We start from the raw sequence: 7,873 nt of genomic DNA on the forward strand, positions 1-7,873 counted from the left end.
TATATATATACACGTTGAATCCATTGAACTAGCTGACGATGATAGGAACAGAGATGATGCTGAAATGCATCTGTCTCTTAGACCGCTTACTGGTCGGGTAATCTCTCCATCTTTTAATCTATGTTTTAATATCTCTGCATGAGTCTAGCGTCTCTTTTGTTCCATAGAATAGGTTCTGATTTGCCCGCAAACATCTAGCAATCAGTGCCCGTACGGATGTGTCATTCGCATGGCGCTATACGCGTGTTCGCTCAAAAAACTCATCTGCCACAATGACCGTTCATCGGGCAACGGGAGAAGTCGAATCCTTTTCATGTCGAACGATACGAATTTCAGAAAACGGGATCCATCCCCCCGATTGCCAACATCACGAAAAAGCCAAAGATTCAAGAGCAAGGACAGCGAGCCGGCGAGGCAGCGTCGGGCACGATAGTTCCGCTGAAGGACTTGATTTGGAGCACCTTTGAGGACCTTTTCGGCGTTGTGATATCGTTGTTGTCTGGAGTTGCTTCTGGAGGGCGATCCAATCGAGATGTCATTTGTATTTTTCGTCTTCCTGGTCACATTCGTCGTTGCCGACTCCGAAGGAACACGAACAGCCCAGAACATTACGTCAAAAAGAAGGTAAATGAGACGATAGAAGTAACGAAATAGAGCTGAAATTTTGTCGTCATTGTTGCTTTTAGCCCATTGGTCGCATTCGTCTGCGTCCGTTGGCAGCCGTTGCTGGCGTTGAAGTCGTTACAAGCATTGTGATTATGTAGGTTTTGCGTGTCGCTGTTTACTTTCGACGCTTCGTAACCAACATCGTCGTTGTCTTCGTTATAGCAGCAGCAGCAGCAGACGGAACGCGGCTATATCCTGCCGTTGTCGTATTTCTTGGGTTTTAGAATTTTTTTTGTCGTTATCTACATACGCGTGTGTATCTATCTAGATGATGCAGCGGCACGACCAATGCAATGAACTATGAGGATGAAATAAAACCGTCGGGTCTTAGACGATCGGTAAAAAGAGGTGAGGCGTTGTTGCAAATTATATAAAGGACACCGTGGTATCACGAAGATGGTCAAAGAAAAAAAAAGAAGTTCTTAGTGTAGCGACCACTCTATTAAAAGGAAATTTATTTTTTTAACTTAAACATAGTATGGTACAGTAAGGCTGAAAGGACGTTCACGGCACTTGCAGGACCTGTATAAAATAAACGTACGATAAAAAATAAAGGTAACGGCTGCAATTATTGTTCTCTTAATTTGGCAATATTTTTTGTTAATCTCAGGCCTGAATGAACGATCGTAAGGACGACAATGAAAACCATAAGCGGCATCTGCAGGGTAGAGTTATGACTAAATGGAACCAGCGTGTTTCCGTTTCGGAAGACAATTTTACTGAGAGATGACATTTAACCGTGTATTTTTTTCATATTATTATGTCCGCGCGAGTTTGCTTCACGCTATTTTTAAAAGTGTTTACCACCAGATAGGTTAACAAAACCGTTGACGAACGGTAGCGTTTATCTGATACGGGTGCATAGATCACTATTAATTAATTGTGAAATGATCTGCAGACGACAACGAAGCCACGAAGCAGGTTATTATTATGTAACGGTCATAGGAATCGCTTTGAAGTAAACAACTCAGCGGCTTCGTTCGAACAGAAAACACTTTTTTTATTTCCGTTCATACTGTACTGTATACGTAATACGTAAGAATGTATTGTAATTGTTGCACAAGCCTAATCGTTATTTTATTCCGTGAAGAGGTCATCGATTCCAATAGATCCAGTAGGTAAAGTTCATTTATTCGTTCAATACGGTCACTCTACGTACAACCTTTCTCCACAGATTTAAACTGACATTAGTTTGCATATGCGTGAGGGGTGGGGGGTCGGGGGTTTTGTGCACAGGTTCACAATACGGTTCATTACAATCAGTTGCCGATGGTATTGTACGTTCTATGTCCTGCCCTAGCAACCAGCCCCTCCCCAAGGAGACTGCAAGCCCGCGTTTCTGTCTTAGACTTTTCCTGTGCATAATGGTGCATTTAGCATGCGCACGTTCCGGTCCAGCGCACTCGATCAACTCCGTGCGCCAACATCATCACCGCTGCTGTAGCTACCAGTGCGGAAATCTTCCATGCCACTTTTCGAGCACCACGGCAACGCATTGACCAGCCACTTATCCAGAAAGCACCGGCGGAGTTTACTAGGTAGTCTTTGCCTGTAGCGTGAAGCACCATCATACAGCCATGGCTATGTTACAGGGGGTAATCGTCCACCTCTACGCTTGGCTATAGCTACCCGAATCCATTAGTGCTCTTTCCGCTCTGAATGTGTATGCACACACGGGTACGCTTGTCAATTCGCTATTTCAGATTTCTACCATCGTGTAAAAAATTTGAATTTTATAACCATCAGGGCAAGGACCAGCAGCAGTAACGGTGGAGCTGACGTGATCGGGTCATCAAATTGAAAGCATTACGGTACGTGTCGTGGCCGTTGTTGTTGCCGCCGCTGTCGCGGTGGTCCATGTCATTTTGCTTATCTGCCTCGCCGTACTGCTACTGTTAATTTGACGGATGCACTGCGAAGGACATCAACGTCATCGCACAACAGCAGTAGCGTAGTGGCAGCAACAGCTTTTGTCCTCTACCTCTTTTTCGCATTCTGTTGCTCCTCCTCCTTCGTTTGACGACGGAACGATCGGTTCGGACGTTTAATGCATTAACGCATTTACATGGAAAAACCATTACGGCTGTTGTTTATACGGCGTAGCACCGCCATCTTTATCAGCTCAAGGCGCTGCTGCTGTGGTTCCCAGGCGAGCGTACGACCACTGATGACTGGGGGTACTGCGACGATTATGAATATAATGATGTTCGTCGTGATAGGGGTTTAGGGATAATTACTGCAATATGGGGATGATGGTGGCGATAATTGCAACTGGCATAACACACTTATGGTTTTTCTATCGGAACAGTAGCTCTGGCTAGCAAATAAATTTGCAGTAGCCACGGCAAGATAGCTTCGCGGTTACCGTGCCAGCGTGGGCAGGTCTAGGCGTTCTTATTGGAAAGAATAATGGCACACGCACCAGCGCCCGTTGCAACGGCTCCACTAGCATACCAACAGGGTGAAACGGAGCTCGGGTTAGTACGAGAGCGCGCGAACATTTGAAAAATGAATCGGTGTTTCGGATGGACTCACGAACAGGTCGACTTAACGAAAGCGAGAGGGGCGAAATGTACGCTGCCTCGAGAATCAAACGACGCGCCACATCCAACTCGTATAGTTCTATATCTTTGTGAGCACGTCAACTAATTTGTAGCAGCAGGTAAGGCTAATGGTTAAACTGCTCTCCGAGCGCTCGATAACAATACGTAGTCCAACTAGGTACGAAATACCAGGGATTGTTCCCAATGTGAAATTAAAGTTGGGAAATTTATGAGCAACGAGCCCTGAGGTCAGGCGCTATCGGATCACAACAGATCCAGGAGAGATGCGGGCTTGAGAAAGGATTTCGGATCGATGGGGCTGAGCATTAGGGAGAGAGGAGGCCCATATGGGTATACGCTCCCTCTACGAACGCTACGGGGATTGAAGCTAAATTGTAGAGAGCAAAAGAGGGAATAGGAGCGTTGGGCGCTACTGAAGATAACTGCACGTATCTCCGTCCGTTCATATCAAAAAAAACAAAAGAGAGAATGGCAGACCAGCTCATGGAAGGGTTATTAATTAGATACGTTATCATCATTAATTACTTTATACACCATCATCCAGGATCAGAGTAAGCTTTCGGTTCATGGAACACCGGTGAGAGCTACATCTGTTCAGATACACACGATGTAACCGTTAACCATTCGGACAACTTTTTTAAGAGACGGTTACTGTATAAAGCGTTAGATATACATCATTACAAATTGATTACGGTGTATCAGAATGTGCAACAAACAACAAAGCGCCCGAAGATACGGTAAAAACTATGAGGTGCCAAGCATTATTATCACTTGTGCAATGCTTTTCAGTAACTTTGCGGCCAGAAACAGATTCCAAATGTTAACAATCTGCCACCTCTGAACGTGTTGTGTAGTTTTAGAGGACACCATAGACCGAAAGGGTGTCATCTATGCGAGCTTGCAATATTGACGACATGGATTAAATAAGAAGGACTCGTGCTACCTCTCAGTTCGTCGCTTAAACAATTGAGAGACTGCCCGTTTATTTAAATGACCGTTTCTTAACAACAATTAGGTAAGACCAATTACGCTGAAAAGTTGTATTTGGACATGCAGACAAGTCTCTCTAGGTTATCACTTGTCTACTATTAACTATTTGCCACACGAAACAATTACCTTGCTAACGGTAAACACTCGTAAATCGGGTCTAATTCGTACTTAAAGCCAAACACTCTTTGAGCTCTGTTTCTAATCAATTTACGTGAAACTTGGCTATGACTTGAAACTTGGAACGAATGTATGTTGTTGCAGAAGAAGCGCTTCTGCACACCGCACTGTTTAGGGCAGATATTTAACGTCCCAACTGGAGATCAACGTAAGTTGTGGGCACAACATAACATTGTATAGCGCCTACGTGAGATAATCAGTCAGTATTTCTAATATCAACGAAGTACTATATCATTCACTCTTTTCCTGCAGACCCAGCCAAGAGATGCGGCCCACTCGGGATCTGTAGTATTTTGAATTTATGTGTGTCAAAATGAAAACTATTTCGTCTCGCTTTGCTCCGGAGTGGCGCTTGTCATGGTGACGCTGTGCGACGTCGCTTGCCATCGGCCATTGTATTCTACCTTACATCCTACACACTCACACAATCGCACCGAAAAGGAGATTTCTAAGAGCATTCCTATAACATCACGTCTATTTACGCTTACGCCAGACGGCCGATGAACGGCGGCCGACGCAATGACTATCAATACGCTGTTAGGCTGTCCTACCGTTCACGGGTATCTGTAATAATCGTTATACCACGACAGACAGAAACCCCAAATTCAAACATACTCATACAGCACATATACGAGAAAATAGCACGGATAGTTGTGTCTCGTGCCCGGACAGAGCTGAGCCTATAATGGCAGTAGCAGAAGCAATCTGCACAGTTAGCCCGGCGTCTGTGTGTCTGGGCGGGTGATTATATCCTATGTATTGTGAAAATGTCGGCCAGGAAGCCACGCCATTTATGGCTTCCCGTCGTACGGCAGTAGCTTCTATTGGTGTTGGGGATGATAATGCTGATTTTCGAGGCAGCGGCAGCAACCTCGCAGGTGGGGGCATCTCGAATAGCCGTCCGTATTCGTGCTGCAAGTAACATGCTACCATAAAGAACACCGAACGCACCTTTTACAGGTAGAATACGGCTATGAAGAACTCCGCATACGTAAAACAATAGTTTGTACGTGCACGTATTCTTGCAGATACGGCAACGTAACAGGAGCAGGAATGATTCGCTGGAACGTCATTAGATTAAATTCGACGAGGTATAGTTTCAGCTCTCATTGACAACAGGGATTGAAGTACAGGTAAACGCCGCATGAGAATGTGCGTTAGGTAAGAAAGACCCGAAATGCCAAAATAATAAGCAACTCGACAAAGGGAAAAAGGAACACTAACTAACTGAGGACTTGAAGAGCGTTGACGTTTTTCTCTTTTTCGCTGGGAACATCGGAGACGTGCACTACAAAAACATTCGTATCTCTGTAATTACTATTTCTCCTATGAATAGTCTGAGATATATTTCAATAGCTTGATGGAGCGAAGAGTTAGACATATATCCGTTTAGAAACAGCTGAAATAGGATGAACCTATAGCCATTTCATATCCTAGCTCGAAAGTTTCGAGCGTTGGTGTCATTGATCAACATCTAAGTGTCTTCTACCATGCTTGCTCTAAGTTCAAGTCGGATTTCTGGCAAATGAACCGCCGTCTACAGACTGACGATCCTTTGTGGCCTTACGTGTGCCTTGGCTAGTAGTTATTGAAATTGTCTATATTAAAAGGCATTGCTGATTGACCTAAATATCGGGCCACTTGTTTCTGAGGTATCAGTTTTTAATTGTAACAAATGGCTAAAGTTTATTGAAAAAAACATGATATCATGATCATGCTGCAAATGGTAATGATTTTTGTTATCCTGGAAATATTATCTTGCTCAGGCAACCGACTTGGAATTTTACTATAACCTGAAATGAAGCACAGAGGTTTGGATCACATTTTGTATACAAGTCGGGAGTAATTGCCGACATTTCTTGCTGGATACACTCCTTCAGGTTCTTGATTTCCGAAAATGTAACTCTTTTTTTAAACTCTCCACGAAAAGTCTGGCTGCATAAATCGCGTGAACAAGGCGGGCACAGGACCCCATGGTATCGGTAAGTGTAACTTCAGCAAAGTATCCTTCAGATATGCTGCATACAAAAAAAGTCCTATGAAAAAAATTAACTAATTGCGAGTTCCAAAAATGCAAGGGCTAGAAACAGCTAACAAACTCAAAAACTATCACAAGAATTAACTTTTGGAGCTTATCTGCGCTATCCGATCAGCAATTGGTATTCTCCGGCCGTTGTGTCAAAAAAATGGCTGTTTCTAATATGTCTTCTTGAACCATTTTGATGATTTTGTAAATCTTTTAAATTTAAACACTATTAAGTATCAGGGTTCCAGTTATCAAATAACAACACTTATCAGTTTGCCTCATAAAAGTTTTTCAAATCGAATTTTTCAAAAGCCACCTAAAAACTAACAGTAGCGAAAACCATTGGCTTCGTGTAAAAAAAGAGCTTTTTCGTACTTGTGGGGGTTTGTTTAGCGGGGGAATTTTTTTTTGCCCTAGTATGCTTGGTGTTTTGTTCTAGAAAAAACTGGCTTTGTTCTCGTACCAGAAGTAGTGGGTGAATCCATGCTAGCTAAACAATAAACTGTTCCAATGCCCCGTTCCGTATAATATATTGATGTCATCTACGTAGAAAACCGCTTTCATAATTGTGGTAGCTTTTACTGGGCATTATTGTTTCGAGGAATGAATTCGATGGCAAAAAACTACCTTTAAACGTACGAAAATTATTCTGAGTGCTGAAATTGCAAGCGCCAATACTGTAGGCTTGTAATTTGATGTAATTAGAATTGATCTTGAGACATAAGAAAACTCTGTTTCTGAGTCATTGTTGTCAATAAGGGCAAATCTAATGAAGCGTTACAAGGCGTGCATTGATCCCAATGCCAACTGATTAGGTTTGTTCTGCGGTTCACATGTGCTACGCTTCGCAAATCCATAGTAGCCATTCGGAACACAACCATTTACAGTGACCATGCCGGCGAAAGGGGGTGCCTGGGGTCCGATATAGGCCATACTGTAACAAGCCCCCCTCCTTTGAAAGTCAGGGGCTTGTTCGTGCACGTCGCTACTAACAGTTGCTGGTTACTCCATTAAAACTGCCCATTGCGACGGTCCATTTCAGAGCGTCGTCTGAAATAAAGGCATGAACGTTTATCCCGACAAATTAACGGAACTACGCGCTAGCGAAATAGCGAACGAATTATATAAATGTAGAACTTCGATACGGGCTCATTCGCAACTGGACCATGATTGCTCTTCAGCCATACTCTAGAAACGAGATTCTCCCATCCGTCGTGATAGGTTTGTGACTCTGTTTAAGGTTGAAGCTTTCGTCTACTATGAAGAGCTAGATTCCGTCCCAAATAATCCTGAACACCGTGTATATATGTGTCTAATATGGGATATAGCGTTACTCGCAGCGAGAAACCAAAAAAAATATCAAGACATGTAAACATCATTGAAAAACCCTTTTTACTGTGGTGACGATAAGCATTTTCAGAGAATAACGTGTTAACGTGACCGTTTATAG

This window comes from Varroa destructor, unplaced genomic scaffold (genome assembly GCF_002443255.2).
Source record: "Varroa destructor unplaced genomic scaffold, Vdes_3.0 BEIS01000003.1, whole genome shotgun sequence".
NCBI lineage: Eukaryota > Metazoa > Arthropoda > Arachnida > Mesostigmata > Varroidae > Varroa > Varroa destructor.